This window comes from Protopterus annectens, chromosome 5.part0, assembly GCF_019279795.1.
Source record: "Protopterus annectens isolate FY-2018-M chromosome 5.part0, PAN1.0, whole genome shotgun sequence".
In the NCBI taxonomy this organism is placed as follows: domain Eukaryota; kingdom Metazoa; phylum Chordata; order Ceratodontiformes; family Protopteridae; genus Protopterus; species Protopterus annectens.
In genome coordinates, this window is record NC_056735.1 from 1039136885 (window position 1) to 1039161818 (window position 24934).

Here is a 24934-nt window from a genome sequence, read left to right on the forward strand (position 1 = left end):
TGTTACAGAAAAGTAAAGATTACTAGTGAAATTTTTTAGACATCGAGGAGACTTGTATTTGCACATCTGTGGAAATGCAAACACTTCCTCACTCTCTTAAAGAAACAGACAATATTTTTCCTTTTTTTTTTTTGCTTATCTTGAACATTGCCTTGACACATCCTTTTCTTGCATCACAACTCTAGCGCAATTATTACACCACAATTACGATATTAAAATGTGGTAAGAAAAATAAACATTTATAGATTTACTTGCTTTACATTAAAATGTTATGGCATTACTTACAGAAGATAAATATAATTTAATAAGAGAGTACTAGTTGATCAATAAGTATCAGGATTAGATGGACACTATGAAACTCTAGAAATGGCAAAGGGAGTGATACTTTAGTTGGGACAGGACACATGCTGCTGAAAAAGGTTCAATTAGAAGAGGCTATACTATTATTATGAATGAATTTAGTCAGCACAGCAATACCCAAAGAGAACACAGAAAATATTTATGGTATTATTTGTCAAAAGAGAAGCTAAACTAATCTCATATGTCATTCATACAGTACAATATAGGGCTATGGGAGAAGTAGGCATAAGATAACATCATTAGAATTTTAATGATATTAGGGGGAGTCCAAAAAACAATGCACCAGTACTGATTTTAATCCTAGATGTTAAGAAAGCATTTGGTAAAGCCAAGTGACCCCTTTTAACAGATGTTGGAGAATAGGAAGAGGAAAACAGAGAAAAAAGGGGAAAAAAGGAGAAAAGAGTTGAAAGGAAGGAAAGAAGAAGGAAAAGAATGTAAGGGAAATAAAAAAGAAAAGAAAAAAAAGAAGAAGCATGTTTTATACAGAGATAAATAACAGTGTACCCTATGTAGTAATCAACACCCATGCAAGTCAGGCATCTTTGAATTACACTGAATGGTAACATGCTTTTATTGAAGTATGCGTGATTTAACTCAGTGAAATAACGGAAGTAGAAAACATGAACAAAAAAACTCAACATGTAAATCATAAGGATTTAGACTAATAAATATCTTAAGAACAAATTCCTGCATTCAAGGTAAAATTTAAATATATCTTCATTTCCCATCTTCTAATAATGTAAATTCTAAAGGTTAGTTAAATAAGTTAGGTAGATTTACATTAGTAGATTAATATCTATGAGACAAATAAAAGATATATGATTACATTTCTTAATTTCTCAAAATTTAGGGTTTGGATAAAATTTACTCTGATGGAGAAACAAATGGTGATAGATTTTGAACAATACTCAGGTGGAGAAATTCACCAAATTAAAATGTGATGCTTAGTCATGAACATTCTGGAAAATCTAGGATATCGGACTATAATGTTTGTGTACTACTGATTTTTTTTCTCTCAGTTATCTACTAAAAAATAAAGGCTTTGGAAAAAGCAATCTGATCTGTAATTGAGGGCTAGATAGCATTCACAGAAATACACTGAAACTGTACTTAGAGTTTAATATCTTACCTAACTTTCTCGTCATAAGAAATAATTAATCTACATGTATCTTATACATAGCTGTTATTCTAGATAAGCTAGTAGTCTCTTAATTTGTTTTTTCCTTGATAAACACATTCGTTGAGTTATTTATAACTAATTTATAAAAAAGTTATAATATATTTTATTACATAAATTCAATTGATCTCCAATAACTAGTTACGGAGCTCAAAAGGTACTTTTATTGTTACAGTATGCTGGACAATCTGTTAGATCATTTTTTATCTATTGGATTGGGAATGTATATCATTCCATGTACAGCGAGGGAAGTTTTGAATTGTTGGATTTTTTTTGTGTTTAATTGTTGTCTTTTTACCACTTTTTTATTTTTTGCAGGTCTGAACTAAAATTCATAACATATTCATTAGTATTAGGAATCAATCTGATAATAAAAATCAGAAGAGACAAGAAACTCAAAGAAGTAAAATATCAAAGAAGAGTTATAGGTTTGACTAAATTACAAATATAATTTAAAATACAACAACCAAGGAACAATTTATGGATCTAACTTTACTTTCTCTAAATGTCACTGGCTTGAACAATCCTAAGAAGAAATCAAATCTATTAAGATATCTAAAATTAAATAAAGCTCAGGTGGTATTCTTACAAGAATCACATTTTAAAACAAAGGATGGGGCACATTTGGAATCCACATGAATATCTAACATTAGCTCATTCCTTGTATGAAAAAAAGAGGAGTAATACTTTTATGGAAAAAATAAAGTTATCAATCCCCAGATCATTTCTAAATAGGAAGATAAAGATGGTCTTCTAGCACTTTTCATCCTATATTGGTTTCCTAGCATAGGCACAGAAACTGTTACAAAACAACTAGATTTAATAAATAGAACATATAAAGGTAATTTAATAATAGGAGGTGATTTTAATTTGATTTTAGATAATTCAGAGACTACCAACAAAAGAAACATGCATCTTAAGCCTATAGCAAAATTACTTGCAAACTGGATTGAAAGTCACAATCTAATTGATACATTTAAATTTAAAGAGGACAAATCATTATTTTTTCCCATCAAGATTTTAGATTTAATACTCACACAAGAATAGATAAAATATATGTATCACAAAAGTTAAATACAAAAATTAACAACTTTCTAATAACCCCCTGCCCCTTATCAGATCACAATCCTCTTATTCTTAATATTCAGATAAACTTTAAAAGATTCAATTTTGTAACTAGAATACCAGCTTATATTACAAAATTAAAAGAATTCAAACCCTGGTTAATTATGGAGCTTCAATATTATCTGGAAACTAACCATTCTGAAGAGATAAATATAGTAATGATATGGGATACTTTGAAAGAATACATATATGGGAATATTCTTGCATGGTTCAAAAACAAATCAAAAGAATGGGAGTCTGAATTAAACAACATACAAAAGCAACTTAAAAAAATATTTTCATCAAATTTCTCTACTAACAAAAAAAAATAGATGAATTAAACAAGAAATATAATGAAATTATAACTCATAAAACAAACATAGCATTAGAAAAACTGAAACTAAACTCTTGTGCTACATCACTCAGACATATACATAATTTAGCAACTAAAATTAAAAGACAATCCAGACAAAATAACATTTCTAATATTATTCATGAAGAAAGAGAAAATAAAGTAGGTGCAGATATAAGTGAAATTCTTGAAGCCTTCAAACATCATTATGCAGAACATTTTTGGAGAAATAAATATCAAAACACTTGCCCAAATATAGAACTCAACTTTAACAATGTCAACAAAATTCCAGAAAAATTAAAATTAGATATACAAAAACAAATTACACATAAAGAAATCATAGACATTATCAAGGAAAGTAAATGCAACAAAGCACCAGGATTAGATGGTATCATAATTGAACTATATAAAATCTTTCCAGCATCCATAATCTCAGTGTTTCACAAAACTTTAATAGAAATTCAATCACAAAATATTTTACAACCCTCATGGAAATATTCACTAATTACACCCATTATAGAAGAAAATAAAGATCCCACACAATGCAAATCTTACAGACCAATATCTCTACTCAAAAATGATTATAAAATATTTATGTCCATCTTAGTTAATAGAATTAAAAAAATTATCAGCAAACAACCAGAACAAATAACAGTGAGTCCCAGCTCTACTTTCCTTAAAAGTTTATTCAACTCAGTTCAATTTCTCTTATTATTAATAATAAGAGAAATTGAACTGAGTTGAATAAACTTTTAAGGAAAGTAGAGCTGGGACTCACTGTTATTTGTTCTGGTTGTTTGCTGAGAATTAAACAATTCTCTGACTTACATCATAAATGAGGACCAAACAGGTTTTATTTACAATAGACACGCATATGATAACATTCAAAGAGTATTAACCCTTATAGACATACTAAATAGAGAAAAAAAGGAAGCTTTAGCAATAACATTGTACATAGAAAAAGCATTTGATTCACTAAATTGGGAATATTTATTTAAGATACTAGTATTTTATGATTTCCTTCATTCCTTTATTTCATTAATGAAAAACATTTATAAAAATAATTTAGTATATGTTAAACTAGGGTCATTTACTTCTGAATCTATAGCTCTAACAAAAGGAACAAAACAGGGCTGCCCAATGTCACCTATCCTATTTGCACTAGTGATGGAATTATTTGCATCTTCAGTACGTTCCAATAGGAAAATAAAAGGTATTGATTTATATGGCCAATACGATTCCAAAATTATGTTATTTGCAGATGACATTCTTCTTACACTATCCAACTCAAAAGAATCTTTAAAAGAATTAGATAAAATAGTAGAAACGTTTTCTTCAATGTCTGGGCTTTACTTCAGTAAAACAAAGTAAAATTTCCTAATATTAAACAAGAATAATTATTGTCTAATAGAAGGGAATCAAATAATAGGCAAGCAAGTTTTAACCCTAAATTATTTAGGCATTGCTCTAGGTAAAAACATGGAAGAAACACTTGTTACAAATTATAACAATATTTTAAACAATATAAAAAGCCATATAGTTAATTGGAATAAAATACATTTAACTTTTGAAGATAGATTACAAATAATAAAAATGATATTACTACCAAAAAATTTATATATAGCTCAAGCCATTCCTAAGATTCCATAAAAACATATTTTAAAAGAAATAAATACACTTTTATTAAAATTTCTTTGGTATCCTAATAAACTAGAGTAGCTCTTATTCATCATGTCAGACCATGGGATAAAGGGGGGGGGTTAACTTTCCAGACATATAGACCTATATAAAAGCTTCTATATTTAAAGTAATCATAAATTGGATAGACCCAAAGTATTCCTCTAATTGGAAAACTTTACATACCATTATTTATCTAAATGAAAATCAAATAATAGAAAACTATAAATTAGAACATAAAATTAATAAACCATGGCACATCTTATGTATAGGAATTCAATACAATTTAATGAAGCCTACTAAACTAAATCTTACAAATTACATTTTTAATATATTTAGGAAATTTGTTACTGCCAACTCAGATATAAAAACTTGGATGGATTTAATAATCCCTTTCAGTTCCATGTAAATTTTTCATAATAAAATGCACGAAGATATTTTTAATACATGGGAACAAAAAATGTTACTTGTCGGCAACAATGCATCATTAATCAAGAAAATAGCAGGTAGTCAACAAATAACTACTACTTATGAAATCCCATATGCAGATTGGCTATTTTTCCAAAGTGCCTTGACACACACACAAGATCTATGCAGAATAATAAACAATTCTCCTTTTAAAATTAGACCTAAATTTATAACATTTCTAGAAGATATTATATATAACAAAAATAATTGGAAAAATATAACTTCTAAATTATATAAACAATTAATTATAAAATTGAAGTTAAACAAAAATGTTGGGACTTTATCATCAAAGGTCATTCATTACATTTATCCATGGAAAATAAAAATAACTTATTATATTCTGTTGAGTTAACATCTAACACAATATTGGAGAATATTTACGTGGAGATTTCTATACAGATCATTCTATACCCTTAATAAATTAGCCAAATTTGGCTCTTCCAATAATGTTATTTGTTGTAGATGCCTTTTAATATGCAGTGCAGATTGGATACATATATTTCATGATCACATTAAACGTAAGTACTGGGAAGATGGTGATTTTTACAAGCTTTATTTACAGACACATTTTCATTAACTAAATCTTTATTTTTTCTGAATATTAATGAAAGATCTGAGTCAAATAGATCTATATTTATTATGGACCATATTAGTGGTAGCAATTTAATGCATCACTAGAAAGTGGAATTCCACTTCTGAACCTACTCTGGAAGAATTTTTAAAGTTACTGAAAGAAACTGCAATAATGGGAGTCAGAATTAAAGAACTAAGAATCACTCCAAACGCATGGTCCAACAGCCCTTGGAAGAAAGTACTATATCTTATTGAATCAATTAGAGCAGAACCAGACCTTACATAAAGAGGAAAGCAGTTGAAAAAGATCATTTGCTTAAATGTCTTTCAAAGTAGTTCAGATTGGTTCATTCTATAATTTGTTTTCAGGCTTATGTAAATATTGTATATAGTAATGTTATCTTGCTTATTTCATCATATTTTTATAATACATTAATAAGAAGTTTATTATATTTTGAAGAAAATTAATAAAATTAAAAAAAGGCAAGCCTGGAAGTAGATAGAAAACTGGCAGAAGAAGGATGGCAGGGCGGGGACCACTACCACACCATTACTACATCTCTGGCTGACACTGTAAAATCAGTAATACCGAAGAAAAATAGAACAGCAAATATCAGTAAAATATAAATGAGTTAAAAGTGATGCAGAAAGAGAGAGACAGATAAAGTAAAGAAAGAAAAACATTATTATCATGCCTATGTCTGAATATCACCACAATACAGAAGGAACTAAAAATCTCTTAGGCGTGCAGTGAAGCTGAAGACATTGAAATGTGCAGGCATAGAATGGATTGTGTTATTATTAGAGGATGTGCATGCAATGGTGCAGTTAAATAATAGTATTGGGGTGAGAGATTCATGTGTTATATTAATGTCAGTAACATAGTGGTGGAAATCAGAGGCTCCAGATGATGTATGTTTGCATGGCTGTATGACTATGGTATATCAGACAGGAGCAAATAAAGGGTATGAAAACACAGGCACTGGTACAAACACTGCTAGGGTGTTGCACTAGAGACAAACCAGAGTAGTCACAATGTTAGAATGCTATTGTGACATATCCTGTCACATTTGTGGCTAATACTGTGTTCTCTAGATTGTGTAACTGACTTAGCAGGTGGCTCAAATCTAGCAGTGATGAACTTAGGTGTCTGGGTGGTTTTAGTGTTATGGAAGTGAAGCTTCAATAACAGTTATGCTGTGTCCACTTCCATTGAGGAGAAAACATTATGGGCCCTGATGGAATCCCAGGGTGCCTATCGAATAGCTTGAAACGTGACCTAACAGAGGCACTCAGATCTCTATTTATCCACAGTATCCAGACAGGTTTTATCCCAGTAGAGTGGAGGACAGCAACAGTCATCCCGTGCATGAGGGGGACTATCAACAGACCTAGGAAACTACCAGTCTATAAGTGTGACTACCCTTATATGCAAAACTTTGGAAAGGATAATCATGGACTTGATTAACAATGACACAGGAAATCTCCAGACTCAAGACCCAACCCAGTTCAGCTTCATCAAGGGCAAACCTAGCCTGCTGAATCTGGTGGACATTTTTGAGAAAATAACCAAGGTCATGGATGAGGATAAGTCAATGTATACTGCCTATCTTGACCTGGTCAAGGCACTTGGCACAACACCTCACTTGGTCATTATAGATAAACTCACAAAATTGTGTGTAAACCCTGTATGTCATAGATGGATACCCAAATGCCTCACAGATAGGACACATTATCAGAGTGAGGGAATCCACAACCAGTGAGAGGCTAGTCACCAGTGGAGTACCACAGGGCACAGTGCTGGGCCACCTCCTGTTTGGGAAATACTTCTGAGATATCAAGGTTAATGCAGATGGCCTTTGTCTGACCAGGTTTGTTGATGACTGGAAGTTGGAGCCAATTATCAACTTCCCAAATGATGCTGAGATCCAACAGAAAGGCATGATACAGACTAATGATCAGTGTCAATGCCATGGTCTCAAACAAAATGCGAAGTACACAATAATATCCTCTGGGAAATCAAATACCCCTACAAATTACAACATTGATAGTACTCACTCCCCAAGAGTGGACCCAGTGGTAGGAGATGTGGATACTCAGATAGATAGTAAACTGAACTTTGACCACCATGTGTCCACGGTGTTGAGGACATTTTTCTATGTGCCTCATGTTATAAGTAAGGGCATGGCATCAAGATCGAAGGATGTCATAATAGTCTACAGAAAGAGCAGAAGCAGCATCTTCGTAGAGCACACAACAAACTAAAAATTACCAGACTTCATCAGATAAAACCTGGCCCACAAAAATGCAGAAGCTTTTATACAAAAGTCATGCCACACCTCATAATGTCATCATCTTAAAGGCATACAAAACAATAACTAAACCATATCAAAAAATAAATTTAAATATTTACTTATGAAAACCTTTTAAAATAATTATTATGTTTTAACAACAATGAACGTGTCACTTAGTAAAAAATTAAAAGCAAAATTACCTTTGAAATGCTTTAAATTTGAGAAAATTGCACTGTTCTAACCTGTTACTACTTGTGTATTTCTGCTATCTTTAAACAAAAACAAAAAAAAAAACCCAAAAAATCTTGCTTTTTTTCCACTTTCTGAAATTTAAAAATGTTCAGTTACAGATTTGCTGTTCTGAACTGTTTGTAAGTTTCTTGGAGGCCATTGCTTGACTGGGCTAAAGGGAAGTCTCTGTGTTCATCACTGGCAGTGGTAAACACTGAACAGCCTGCCTGCCCCTGTGGGAGTGGTTACTGCCTAGAAACTGTAGTTTTATTGGCCATTTTGGGTCAATTCCAAACTCCTTGATCCCCCTCTCTTAAAACCCTCTTTTCTGGTTTTGCATTTTCTTATAGCGCAGCATCGGGCAGCGCCGCTTAATCAGGTTTAAACTATTCATGGCTCCACAAAGTCTGCTCTTCACTTTTTCCCCTAGAACTGTTCCAAATCTCAAAGTAAGCACTCTATTTTCCTTATAAAACCCAGCAGTAGCTAGGATAAGTGTCTTATAAGTAAGCCCTAATAAACTAAAGCACTACACCCTCTTATACTCCCCTTAAGTACTTGGCTCCCTATTGATCCTTTTTGATCAAGTCAAAAAGTAATTCCTTATACTATTCTGGCATGTCCAAAAGTCAGTTTCAGGTCTACTCTCCAGTCCAGCTGATGAATATGGGAATCTTGAGGCAATGTTACAACTGCCTTATGTACACAGACCACTCTCTCCTCTTCCCAACAAGCTCAAATATATCTGAGAGATGCAACTATATAGCCAAACTGGAAGCTGAGCTCTCTCAACATAGTACTGGCAAGGTCAGTCTGGAGGAGAAGGTAATCACACACACCACAAATCCAGTCTCACATAGGCCTATCGCAACAGCAAACCAAACACATAAACAGACAAAAACATACTCGGAGGCTCTAAATAAAAATCTGCCCAAGCAACAGAGACCTCCAAAGCAGACATCCAAGCAACCACTACTCCACAACAATACCCACATATCACATAGTTCACAAAGTCAGTGTGCCACACAGTCACAGCCCTTACGGCTAAACAATACACCTAATACACTTGTAATAGGTGACTCCATCGTCAGACACACTGACGTCCCTCTCACCAGGCTGAACAAGGAGAAGCCACTGTAAGCTGCCTGTAGGGTGCCTTGTTCCACCACATAACACAAGCACTCAGGTCACTCCAAAGCAAGTACAAATATGACTCCGTCATTGTCCATGCTGGTGTGAATGACCTGAGATGTACCTCCCTGGATTACATGAGAAGAGACATAGAGGAGCTCTCTGATCATGTGGCCCAGGCCGGTATGACCCTGACCTTGAGTAGCATCTTACCCTCACCAAGAATGCTACCACAGTATAAAGACAAAATGATCAATTTAAACAATTGGCTAAAGTATTGGTGTCACTCAAAGGGGATCCAGTCTCTGTCAGCCTGGGATGACATGCTTGACAAGCCACATTGCTTCGCTAGGGACGGCTTGCACCTGTCACCCCTGGGTTTTTGAATACTGGCCAAGGCTCTTGCCACCCCCATAGTGCCTTTTTTAGGCAAGGCTCAAAAGACAATCCCACCTCCTTAGACAACACAAGGAAAAAGAAACTAAGGGTAATGCTGCTCAATGCCAGAAGTCTAAACCTCAAGATGCACACACTCGAGGCTCTCCTCAGTATGGAGAATATCGATATCTGTGCAGTAACAGAAACCTGGTTCAAGGCTCCCGAGAGCACCCCAGCACTACCAGGCTATACCTCATACCATGCTTTTCGGCCCAAAAACTCAGACTGAACCACAAGAGGAGGGGGAGTATCCATATTCATCAAAGATACCCATACCTCCAGGCTAGTGGCACTGAAGCATCTGACACCATCATATGCAACTAACAGTGGGCAAAACTGCCTTCCAGTTTGTAGCCTGCTACAGACCACCCTCCCAAACTCAGGAACCTCACTCGGCTTTCCTGAAGACACTGGAGAATATGAAGGTCTCTCCAAACACCATTATATTGGGTGACTTTAACTACCCAAACATAGACTGGGAGCACTACTCAAGCCCCAAACACCCTAGCCCAATGGTTCCTAGAATTTATAGACTCAAATGCTATGGAACAACTGGTCACCACTCCCACAAGAGGGGAAAACATATTGGACCTGATCATCACCAACATGGGAACTCTATGTTCCATACCAGAGGTATACCCCTCATTGGTAAGATCTGACCATATATTAATCACTATGGACATCCATATCCCGTCCCCACCCCTAGCAAAGGAAACCATGGTCAAAAACTTCTCAAAAGCAAACCTTCCACTTCTCAAAACCAAGGTGGAATCCTTCAAAGCCCCAGGGCCAGTGGAAAATATGGCCCAAACCGCAGAATCCTTTACAAACGCATTCTATGGATACCTACAGGAATGCATGGATCGTGCTATCCCAAATAAAACCAAGACACACTCCTTCAAGGGCAGGAGACCTGTCTGGTGGACCCCAGCCATAAATAAGCTGTACAACAGAAGGAGGAAGCTGCTACATGATAGAGCAAAATCCCTGAAAGGGAAGGCAACTCTGATCAGTACTAGCAAGAAACTACGATCCCTCATAAAATCATCTAAGGCTAGCTTTAAAAGAAAAATTGCACAAGACGCTAAAGATAATCACAAGGCCTTCTTTAGTTATGTCAGAAACCTGGGTGGAAACTCCCAAATATGCTCTGAGTTAGTGCAAAATGATAAAAAAATACACTGAACCTACAGACATTGCCAACATCCTGGCAGACAGGTTCAGTGCAACTTCTCCCCCCATTCCCCCCCAAATGAGCAAATGATTATCCCAGCAGAGTGTAGATTCCCTGACATCACAGATACACAAGTGAGAGCTGCCCTCTCCAAAGCAAAAAACACAGCATCAATGGGACCGGACGGTGTCCCGGGCTGAGTTTTACATGAGCTCCAAGAAGAACTGAACCCTCACTTAAAATCACTATTCAGTCTCAGCCTTACAACAGGATATGTACCCAAAGAATGGTGTACAGCAACAGTGGTCCCACTCCATAAAGGTGGTGCCACAACAAACCCCGGAAACTATCGCCCTATAAGCCTAACTAGCCTGGTCTGCAAAGATATGGAGCGTATCATCATGGAACTCATAAACAAAGACATTGGGAACCTCCAAACTCTGGATCTTACCCAATTTGGCTTTGTTAAGGGCAGATCTTGCCTCTTGAACCTAGTCAATTTCTTTTAAACAGTCACCAAGGCCATAGACGAAGGGAAGGTAGTCCACACAGCCTACCTTGACCTTGCAAAAGCCTTCGACACAATACCCCACTCAGGCATCATAAATAAGCTCACCAACTTAAATATCAACCCCTACGTCACAAGATGGGTTTCAAACTGGCTTAGGGATAGAACCCACATGGTCAGAATTGCAGGTGCCATGTCAGACTCTAAACCAGTTACAAGTGGCGTCCCACAATGCTCAGTCCTGGGACCTCTCTTGTTCGGTATATATTTCTCTGAGGTACAGGCTAACACAGGAGGACTATGGCTGACAAAGCTTGCAGATGACTGCAAACTGGGGGCCATAATTGACTCACCGGCTGACACAAGCATTCTTCAAAAAGGTCTCACAGAGACGGATAACTGGTGCCAGAGCCATGGCCTAAAGCTAAATGCCAAAAAGTGCATAGTCATCCCCTTTGGGAAAAACAAAGTGCCCACAAATTACCACATAGGTGGTAATCCATTAAGTATGGAAGAAGTAATTAGGGATTTGGGGACCCAAGTAGATTGCAATCTCTCCTTTGACAATCATATTGCCAAAGTGCTTAGAAAGACATTCTATATGGCCCACCTTATCACGAAGGGGTTCACATCTAGATCAAGAGAGGTCATTGTGTCCCTCTACTCATCACTCATCAGGCCTATAATTGAATACAATGCCCCATTTGGGATGTACCTTACCCGACACCTGCTACAACTAGAAAGACCCCAAAAGTACCTCACCAAGAGTATTAAGGGACTCAAACAGATGCCCTACGCAGTTAGGCTAAAGAAACTCCAGCTCTACTCAGTTGCTTACCGCCTACTCAGAGGCGACATGTTCCTGACGTATAAAGCCATGTCCAACCCAGAATTAATGGACATGCTCCACCTCAAGAAATCCAAATCCATCAGAGCTACACGCTCCAATGACTTAAACCTCAGCACAGAAATAAATAGAACATGATGGAGGGACAGATTCATATCCCAGAGGCTCCCCTCACTCTGGAACAAAATCCCAATCCATGTTAGACAGAACCCCTCAATGACCCTCTTCAAGAAGAATTTTAACGTTTGGATGGGAGATCGTAAATTTACCCCTGGGATCTCTTCGGTGTCATTGCTAGACAGAGGCACGGTAAACTTACCTTAAATGGGCTATCTTCTGTGACCTACTATACAGAGGTACAGTCATCTAATCTAAAAAGGGTGGCAAAAGCCAAACACACTCTGGCTAGGCTTGTAAATGCCCTAGGGCACATAGCCTAGTATCAATCTATGAATCTATGAACCTAAAACTAGTAATAGTCAATGTTTCATTGAGTCCTGAAAAAGTAGCTGAATTAAAATGTACTTGCCAAAACAATTCTTTCATTTCCAGGTGTAATCCAAAAGGACCACCACTAACATTAGGAATCAGTTTCTCAAGTACTGAAAATTTAAAGTGATGATCAGGAAAAGCAACTACATGCCTAGCTAGCGTGTTAGCTACATTTAACTTATGTTCTTTTATTCTTTCTTTCAACTTGAGTTCGGTTTTCCCTATGTAATAAGCAGAACACTATTCACATGGGGCAATCTAAACTACGGCCTTACTATTACAGTTAGCTGATATGTAGACAGTGAAACTTTTCTTGTCGACACTAATAACATTGTCACTTTTAACATACTTACAAACATTGCACATATTACATTAGGTCAGTCCTTTCACAACATTGGTGCACATAGGTTTTTTCTTTTGTTTCAAAAACATCCTTAAGAGACTGTGCCTGCCTATATGTGATTATGGGGTATTCACCCAGCTGTTTTACACATTTAGGATTCTCTCTAATTATAACCCAGCTCTTTTTCAAAATGCCTTCTATAATTATATAATCCATAGAGAAGGTGGTGAAAAAAGAACTTTTGTAGTTAAACTGAACTTCAGAAGTGGTTAGAACCTATGAGTTAGGATTGTCTCCTGTGGGGCCATTATTGTTAATGATTATGCTACCATCAGTGTAAAATGGAACATGCATGTTATTTCTTTTTCCCATTACTTCAACAGCTAACTCTTGAATATGTGATTCAGGATAACCTCTCCTCATAAACATAGTTTTTAAATTAACATTAATTCTCTATGGATTATATAATTGAAACCATGTACCAACGCCCCTGATAATATCCCTTCCTACTTTCTTAGCATAGCTGCTGAAACACTTGCATATCCCATTAGCATCTTAATTAACCGCTTCCTCAAAGAATGCACAGTTCCCCAAATTTGGAAACAGGCATATATTATTCCCCTCCACAAAGGGGGCAACAACAACAACGTCACTAACTTCCGTCCTATAGCCATTCTGTCCCCCATTTCTAAAATCCTAGAAAAATGTGTCCATCTTCAACTTCTCCCTCATCTCCTAGAAAATCATCTTATAACTCCCACACAGCACGGCTTCAGACCTAATCACAGCACTATGACTGCCCTCCTCTCCTTCCTTGAAACAGTAAATAGAGCTCGTGACTCTGGCCTGTATGTTTCTACCTTACTTCTCGACCTTTCCAAAGCCTTTGACACCATCTTACACAGCCTGCTCTTAACTAAACTCATAGAACTTAACATTTCTTCCTCCTCCCTACACTGGTTCTCTAGTTACCTATCCAACCGAACTCAAGCAGTAAAATGGAAAAAAGCTACCTCCTCATTCCTTAGTACCCCCACAGGTGTTCCACAAGGCTCCATTCTAGGTCCCATTCTCTTCAACATATTTATAAATGACTTCCACAAATCAATCCCATTCTCTAACATCATCCAATATGCAGACGATTCAACTATCATCTGCTCATCCACCTCTATCACCACACTTCAAAAACTAACTCAAGATGCTTTCTCTACAACAGAGCAATGGATGTTAAATAATCACCTAGCTCTCAACGCCTCCAAGACCAAGCTTATGATATTTACTCCTTCTAAAACTACTTCTCTCAATATGAATACATTTTCAATCAGTAGCCAAAATAACTCACCCCTAGAAATGGTTTCAGAGACCAAGCTACTTGGGGTACTAATTGACAACCAACTTAAATTTACCTCTCATTTACAAAAAATATCAAAAACCCATCAAAAACTTGGCATGCTTTATAGACAAAATGCCTACCTTACCTCTGCTACTAAAATAACTCTCAACTTCCTTCCTTATCCCTCCCTTCTCTATGGCGCTCCACTCCTAACTAATCTTCAGTCCTCTCTCAAAACAACTTTCCTCTTGCTACAACAAAATTGCAAAATTAAGCCACCAGCCACAAGTCTTCCACCCACCACTGTCTTTCCCTCCAGAAACTAAAATGGCTAGAACTTCCCAATCAATTAACTTACACTCAACTAACTCTAGCCCATAAGCTTATTCTCAACCCCTCCCTCTGTCCTTCCCTCTCTACTGCCTTTAAAATGCACCTACCCAATAGAGTATTAAGATCAAACAATCAAAACCTACTCAAAGTCCATAAACCTATACATCCCCTAGGCAAAAACCTTCTATCCTTCAACCTAGCTCGCCTCTGGAACTCCCTTCCTCCACTCATCTGCACCACCTCTAATCACTCTGCTGTCAAAAAATCTCTTTATACACATCTAGCTTCCCAGTGGGAATGCTCCTGCTCCCACCCTACATAACCTACTCTACTCCTTCTCACACCCCTCCCTGCTCTGCTCACATCTTAATATACCCTGAAAATTCAATAGAATTTATTAAACAAGTCCTTATGTTTCTTCCTCCCCCACTATATTATGTCTTTGTATCTCCTCTTCCTTTTAGTAACTATGTTTTCCTAACTTTTCTGTATAAATGGAAATTTTTGCTGTGCTAAATAGTTAATATGTTTTTCTGCACAATGTATTTAACTGTATACCTGCTGTACTATTTGATATTGTCTTCTTTTTTACTATATGTTGTACCTATTATGTAACTTTGAATGTATTTTGGAGCTTTTCTCCCCAGGACTCCATTGAAAACGAGTTCATTTGGCCCAATGGACTATCCTGGTAAACCAACTGCAATAAATAAATAAAAATAAATAAAACAGATTCCCATAAAAAAAATCATCCGACCTAGTTGTCATATGGGCTGCCCTTATTAGTTGCCCTTTAACCACTGATTTCTTTTGCTTATAGGGATGTGCACTTGAAAAATTCAGAAATGTGTTTTAATAAGTGGGCTTTCTATAGATAGATGACAAACTATTAGGTCCATTTTCCAACCATACATCCAGGTATGAGATCTGATCTTTATCCACCTGGTGTATAAACTTAAGGAAGTCAGTGGTCCCATTGATGTATTCTAAAAATATGGGAATTTTATGTTTTTCTGAATCAAGCCATAAAACAAGAATGCCATCTTGGTAACATACATAGAGTACCAACAGGTTACAGAATGCACTGTTAAACAAAAATTTCTTTTCCCATGTGACCATAACTGCATTAGCATACAAACCCCCACAGGCAGACCCCCATGGCCACCCACCCCTTTAGTTTGTAAAAAATATTGATTTTCAAAACATATATAATTGTTATGTAAAACAATTTCAAGCAAGTCCACAAAAATATCTTTCTGTCTTGTCCAAACTCTGAATAATTGTCCAGAAACTCAGCAAACCAAGGCAACCCTATTGCATGTGGTATCACTGTGCTCAATAGTGATGAGGACAACGTCTTGCTCTAAAGTTAGAGAGTTGCATCATTCTAGGAAATCCAAGAATCTTTTACTAAGTGTGACATTTTTTGTAACATTCCTTTCAAGTGAAAGTCCAAACATTTAGCAAGAAGTACAGTAATCAAGTATCTAGTATCCACAATAAGGTACATAGAAGGATCCCGGAAGTTCTTGTGGATCCTGGGAACACCAAAGATGGTAGGCACAAGTGGGTCTTGTACACCAAGAAAACAATACTCTTCTTCATCAATCTGCCCTTGCATAAGCATGCCATACAAAAGTGCATAGATTTTACCATAAGCTATATTAACCTTGTTTTTTGAAACCTGGGCATAAGAATCATCCAATAGAATGTCATACATTTTAGCAACATATTGAACATTATCCATCAACACTATCCTACCACCCTAGTCCGGTTTCATAATCCAGACATTTTGTTTTTTTTTGTTTTTAATTTTAATGTCTGTAGTTCATACTCACCCCAGGATTCACTAAACGTTCTTGCAGGACTAGCTTAGTCCTGCACGGAAGTGACCATTTAGGAGCAGCATGGCAGCGTGCCATACATATTAATGAAGGTATGCTGCCTGAGCTCCTAAATGGACATGGAGTGTGTACGTGTGAAGGGGACATGTCTGAGAACAGAGCTCTCAGAATATACACAACCCTGCAATCAAGAACAGCAGTTTAGCAATAAGAATGAGAGAAACCGCTCATAGGTGGTTGCATACCCCCAGCAACATCACCCGAAGTGTATAAGAGCAATAGTTAAAATACAATAATATAAACAAATTTTTTTTTTTTTATCAAACAGATAAAATGTAACTATAGGTGCGTGGGTTTGCCCATTGCTTAGCTGCATATACTGCAGCTTAAATAGCACAAGAGGTTAAATATCAAGATATATGCAAATGAAGCAGTACTGCAATAGTGTAGTGGGTAGAGCATTTGACTTATGAGTAGTCATTCCCGGTTTGCATTTCACTCCAGTACATTTAATTTTCCATGTCAAATCATTTTATGAACAATATTTTTTGTTACATGACCTACTAAATAATATATATTTGTCAACTGGAGTACTGCATTAAATGCAGATGTGAGGTGTGTCATTGTCATAATGTTGTAAAATCCACAGATAAACACAAGTGCCCCATATAGTATATGTACACATAAATCAGGGATACAAATCAAAGGTATAATGTGCAATGAATGATAAATCCATAGAGTGTCCAAATTCACCAACTTCCCAAGAACCATTTTACATCTCTGTCTAAATTAGTGCGGGGATAAGCAGGAGTGAGCACTATTAAGCAGTAGTAAGTGGGAGTAAGCATATTTAAGCAGTAGTAAGAGGGTTTAAGCCCGTTTACATGGGGGTAAGCAATGGGCACACAGGGTAAGCAATATTGAAGCTAACTGTCTGTAAGCATATTTAACCGGAGTTTAGCATTGCTTACCTTCGCACAAACCCACGCAAACCCACATACAATTGCTTAAAAGTGCCTTAATCACTCTGTATGCAACAGCCGCTCTTCTGGCTAGAAACAAAATAAATAGCCATTGCAGGTCTTGAACCCAGGACCCTATACACTATAGTCACAGTAGTTGACCACTAAGCCATCACAGCAATACATAAAATTGCCATATCACCAAACAGATCCTCACTATAGGAATATTAAACTTAACATGTGAAAGGAATGTATATACAGTTTTATGTTGTATAACCTACTACATAAAATAAATATGTGAACTGGAGTACTGCATTAAGTCCAGATGTGAGGTGTCATTGTGATAAAGTGTTGAAATCCCCTAATAAACACAAGGACCCCATACAGTGTATGTACACATGAATCATGAATACCAAACACATATATAACATGTAATGAATAATAAATCAATGCCAAACAGCAAATAGTATGCAAATTAAAATTTAAGTAATGCTAAGCTTTGCACAGCCCTGCTTACTAGGTGTAAGCAATGTGTAGGCCAGCTAAATCAGTTTACCCATTGGTATACCTCTTTAAGCAATGCCAACATTAGTAAAGTAGATTTGCCCATAGCTTAGCATTTTCAAATCCATCCAATCACGGTAAAGTGCAGGAAATAAGCCCTATTTAAACCCAACAGGTGGGAATATATCTCATAACTGGTTGCAGCTTCCTGCTGTAGGCACTATGACTGGTATGGGAGAGGGAGTGCACTTTGGTGTGCAGTGCTGGGGTATCCTGGAGTCGAAAGCCATGGCAGGACACCTTGTCAAAGACCATGACCAGAGACTGCTGCAGGGCCAGTACCAGGGTTCCAAATATAAAGCAGAAGCCTGGGACCGTCTTGCCCATGACCTCACCAGTGCCACTGGCATACCGCGAACTGGTGAGCAGGTCAGGCATTACTATGCCAACCTAAAACGGAGAAAGAGGGAGCTCTTGGATCAGTGGATCCAAGAGGCTAGAAGGACGGGGATGTCCCAGCTGTGTGTAAGTATCAGTCCACTACCTGTATAATAATTGCCAGCTCATGTATATTATGGATCGGTATGGCTAAATATTCCTCTTATGTCTTTGACAGTGGAAGATGAGCAGGCTGCGAACCTGGAAGCCCATGCTTGCAGATTGCAGAGGTTGCGTCGTGAGGCAAGTTAGTAATACTCTTGCATGTACTCTCATAAGAAATAAATCTAAAAGTAGTAGTAAGTTAATTGCCAGTATAAAACCTGTATTGTTTAAGGTATGTACTAAATGCACCAGAGAATATGGCAGGAGGAGTCTCATATAGGTTGTATGTAAATAAAAGTTTAACAGCCTGACAATAAAGCTCTAACTGCTGGACTGCATGTGTTTACTCTGGTATCATATGGTAATGTAGAGTTGCAATCTCTTAATAGTACTGTTGTATTAAGCACTGTTACCCACATTGTACTATATAAATAAAATGTGTAGGAATGTCTGTATATGACTGTTGTAATTACAAGAGGTCATATTGTACAACTGAGAGAGACTTAGACAGAAAACAGTGAAAAGATAGACAATGTAATCCAAATAGCACACTCAACTGAGACGTGAACTGTTGTATTTTTAGCACACACAGCCATGGTTGGAATCCTGGGCGTGGGAGTAAAATGTATGCAGAATCATACCCCACAACTGTACAGATATGTCCAGAATGTCCAGTTAATTGGCCCATATCCACTGCCTGTCCCCCTGTCCCTCTGGCAAATCAGTGGGATGATCCCAGGGAATCACTATACAATCTGAAAATACTGAAATGTTGAATTTCAGTATTTCAAGACTGAATACTCGAAAAACCACATACATGAAAACCCACAATTATGAATACTACAATGGCGACCATTCACACACACACACACACACACACACACACACAAACCAGGACATAATCAAACACACACATACACCTACCTAACTAAACAAACATAACAACACACACAAATGCACTTAACCTACCTATAAGCAGGGGGGGGGGTGCAAGCACCCCTGCACCCCCCACACCCCCTACTTATATATTCTAACTCCGAGGTCGCACTAAACACACAAACACAGAAAAAACAACACAGCACACACTCACACACACTAAAATCCCTACCCATTATCCTCAAACACTCAACACTTACCTGAAACCCCAGATAAATTCACAAACCACAGCACACATCACGAACGCGACACCACGATAGCAGCGGATTCGACATTTGCAGATTCGGCATAGTGTAGTTTCGGTTAACTGCACTTTCCACTATTCGGTCTTGACGTACTGAATTTTGACATTTCAGTACATCAAGATTGTTTAGTGTATCCGATCAGACATTTAGGCACAAAAATAATGACATACAACTGATTGTCAGACATCTATAAGAACAAACCTGTCACTCTAGCAACTCCCCAAAATGTTATGAGAGTAATAAGCCAAGTATATCCCATCTCCACCCCCATGTTGTGAAGCTGTGAACAGAGTGTGTGCAGTAACAGAGTGAGACGTATATGTATAATACTAATGTGGAATCTGGTAATATGTGTGGCAACATTCAGGTAGTGCTAACAAGCATTGCCCCCACAGGTCTGTCAGATATAAAAACTCTGCCTAGAAATAAAAGATTGAAGTCCTGGACTGGTACTGTTTATTCTGGTATTGTATGGCATTGTTACTGTTGCAGTTGCTCTGAATAATAAGGTATTTCTCATCACTGTCATCCACACTGTGCTACATAATAAAATTGTCTAGGAAACCCTGTATAAGAGTAGTGTAATTACAAGGTCAGATTGTAAAACCACAGGAGACTTATAGACAAAAATCAGAGAAGCGATACACAGCAATATCTATATAGCACACTCAACTGTGATGGGCACTGTTTTATTTTTAGCAGACACAGCCATGGTTTGAATCCTGGGAGTGGTAGTAAGCTGTATGCAGAATCATACCCCACAAGTGTACAGAATTGACCAGAATGTCCAGTTAATCGGCCCATATCTGCTGGCTGTTAACCTGTCCCCCTGGCATATCAGCATGCTAATCTCTGACATGTAGGCAGCATTTAATGTCATATAACTGACTGTCAGGCCTGTACATATTTGAAAAATATCAATGAAAACAAACCTGTCATTGTAGGTACCAAAGGTTTATGAGGGAAATAGTCAAAATATGTTGCGGTTTCACCTACATGTGGTCAAGACATGCTCAGAGTATGTGCAATAAGAGATGGACAGGTATGTGCATAACATCAACCTGGAATCTGGGAATATGTGTAGAAACAGTCAGGTAGTGCTAACAAACAATACCTCCACAGGTATGCCAGGTATGAGGTGTATACTGCAGGTAAAACTCAGTTCATGTATATAGTTGCCTACATCCATACCACTGCCCAAACTAAGGCTATAGAGTAGTGTAATAATACCTGTAAGGTACAGATCATATCACTGACTAGGAAAGTAATGAGAACTACAGGAATATACTAGTTGTTAATTGACATCCCCCCACCATATCCGCAATAATAGACTAAATACACAACTCAATCGGTATGTGCTCCATTAAATCTACTGTTGGGACAAAGGTCCTATTGTTTGATAAATATTTCAATTTGTTTCTCTGCATGTGCCATGTTGAAATAGTCCCACATTGATGACATGCTGCCTTCAATGTACCTGCATGCTGTTATAATGGCCACTGTGGTTCCATATATGTATGTGTTCTGTTTGCTATGCAACTGTTCCATATCTGGCAATTTAGGTTAATGGGAATATCTATGCATGCTGTTATACCTAATCCTGGAAAGTGTTAACTATTATTAACCCACATATGTTGTAAAATTGAAACACCATAGAATGTTTGGGAAGGCCAGTCTCTGCGGACCCACCTCTCCCACCTCATCTGGCCATGGCACCGAGCACCAGCACGTCTGGAGCCCACCCTGGGACCTCTTTGCCTGCTGGTCCTGCACCACCTTCGGGTGGAACTGCCTCAGGGGATGGGATCTGCTCCCCCAGGAGCAGGCATGGATAGGCCACTGTCACCCATCGCCATGTCTGCTGCATGGTGGGTAGCGAGCTCCGCAGGGAGTTTGGAGATCTGCTATGCCAGCTTGAGGACCGTGTGGCATAATTAAAGGGTTGGCCTGGCCCTCCTACTCAGCCTCCAGTACAGCCACCTTTGGGGCTGTGAAGGTGCAGTGGTGACTGCCCATGGGTGGGGACCTCTGTCCCACTGTTTCCACTAGGGGGATCATGGGCTTCCAACTTCTGAACACCCCTTTCCATCCAAGGTGTTTACCCTCATGTATCATATACTGCCCCTGTATGCTGTCCTGTCTTTTATCCTATCCAACCTACCTCCCCATATATACCTACTATCCCTCCCCAACATCCCACTCTCACCTGAAAAAAAAAAAGAAAAAGGTCAATCTGTTCACAAAAAAAAAAAATCTTGCCCCATACATAGCTGCCCATTTCACACATATATCCACTGGACACATGTAATATGGTCTAAATGGCTTCACAACACATTATTGTTGTCCTCACCCTGCTATCAGGGGTATGAGTGTCCAAATGTACCTCCAAATCAGTGTATATGCACAGCTGTTTCTGTAGAAGAAATGGGCAGCTATGGACCTTCCCTACATCTGTCCTGCACATCCCTTGCTATTTTTCCTTCTGTCTTTCCCTCTTTGTGCCCCTTTTTCACCACTTTCCTATCAACCATTTTTCATTTATTTTAAAGAAAGTAGTGTGGGGGTAAGCAGGAGTAACCCCTTTTAAGGGGCAGTAAGTGGGTTTAAGCCTGTTTGGACAGGTGTAAGCAATGCCTACACAGGTTAAGCAACTGAGAAGCTAAATCAGTATAGGAAACTGTAACTGGAAGTTAGCAGTGCTTACCTCAGCGCAAACCTGTGAAAAACCACTTACAACTGCTTAAAAGTGCCTTAATCACTCTGTATCCAGCGGCCCTTGTTCTGCCCAGCAACAAAATAAACAGCCTTGCAAGGCTCAAGCCCAGGAGCCTGCACATAATAGCCAAAGATATTTACCACTAAGCCATTTCTGATATACATAACCCTGATGTTTTCACAAACATATCATCCAGCACAGTCATTCAACAGTACAAGAAATGTATTTATACACGTAGATGTATGTGTGTGTGTATATATATATTTATATCTATATCTATATATATATATATATATATATATATATATATATATATATATATATATATATATATATACACACATATATATATATATATAATACAAATATACACACACACATATATGTGCAGAGCTGTAGTAACTACAGAGGGATTAAACTGATCAGTCACAGCATGTAGTTGTGGGAAAGAGTAGTGGAAGCAAGGTTAAGAAGGAACGTGATGATTAGTGATCAGCAGTATGGTTTCATGCCGGGAAAGAGCACTACAGATGTGATGTTTTCTCTGAGAGTGTTGATGGAAAAGTACAGAGAATGTCAGAAGGAGTTGCAATGTGTTTTTGTAGACTTAGAGAAAGCATATGACAGGGTGCCTAGAGAGGAGTTGTCGTATTGTATGAGGAAGTCAAGAGTGTCAGAGAAGTATGTAAGAGTGGTACAGGATATGTATGAGGGTAGTGCGACAGCGGTGAGGTCTGAGGTGGGAGTGATGGATGCATTTAAGGTGGAGGTGAGGTTACATCAAAGATCAGCTCTGAGCCCTTTCTTATTTGCAATGGTGATGGACAAGTTGACAGACGAGATCAGACAGAAGTCCCCGTGGACTATGATGTTTGCAGATGACATGGTGATCTGTAGTGAGAGTAGGGAACAGGTGGAGGAAACCCTGGAGAGATGGAGAGATGCTCTAGAGAGAAGAGGGATGAAGGTTATCAGAAATAAGACAGAATATATGTATGTGAATGAGAGGGGAGGATAGAGGAATGGTGAGGATGCAAGGAGTAGAGGTGGCAAAGGTGGATGAGTTTAAATACTTGGGGTCAATAGTTCAGAGTAACGGTGAGTGTGGAAGAGAGGTGAAGAAGAGAGTACAGGTGGGATGGAGTGAGTGGAGAAGAGTGTCAGGAGTGATTTGTGACAGACGAGTACCTGTAAGAGTGAAAGGGAAGGTCTACAAGAGGGTAATGAGACCAGCTATGTTATATGGGTTGGAGACAGTGGCATTGACAAAAAGGCAGGAGTTTGAGCTGGATGTGGCAGAATTAAAGATGTTAAGATTTGCATTGGGTGTGATGAGGGTGGACAGGATTAAGAATAAGTATATTAGAGGGTCAGCCCAGGTTGGAAGGTTTGGAGACAAAGCCAGAGAGGCACGATTATGTTGGTTTGGACATGTGCTGAGGAGGGATGCTGAGTATGTTGGGAAAAATATGCTAAGGACGAAGCTACCAGGTAACAAGAAAAGAGGAAGGCCTAAGATAAGGTTTATGGATGTGGTGAGAAAGGACATGCAGGTGGTTGGTGTGACAGAGCAAGATGCAGAGGACAGGAAGAAATGGAAAGAGGTGATCTGCTGTGGCGACCCCTAACGGGAACAGCCGAAAGAAGATGATGCTACATCTATATCTATATATATATATATATATATATATATATATATATATATATATATATATATACACACACACATATATATATATATATATATATATATATATATATATATATATATATATATATATGGATCTACTATATTTGGTCGAATTTCATTTGGTCAAAACTGATTTCAGGCAGCCCACTTCACTGAAACCACATTTGACTGGAAGCACATTTTGTCGAATTACATTTGGTTGAAAATGGTATTTAGCCCCTGCCCCACTGCAGTGCAACCCTGGAGTGAGAATATAAAGTTAGAGGGGTGTGGAGGGCACAGCCCCCTACACTGGTGGTGTGGGGGGCATAGCCCCCCATAATCGCAGTTTATACTCTATTATATACATGTTTATCCATTAAAAATAAATTAAAACATATAACATAAGCAAAAATGTGCCCCTCACACCCCCCTAACTTTATATTCTCACTCCAGGGTTGCAATGCAGTGGGACAGGGGCTAAACACTATTTAGAACCAAATGTAATTCGACCAAATGGGCTTTCAGTTAAATGAAGTTTCAGTGAAATGGGCTGCCTGAAATCATTTTTGACCAAATGAAATTTGACTAAAAGCAATAGACCCGTATATATATATATATATATATATATACATATATATATATATATATATATATATATATATATATATATATAT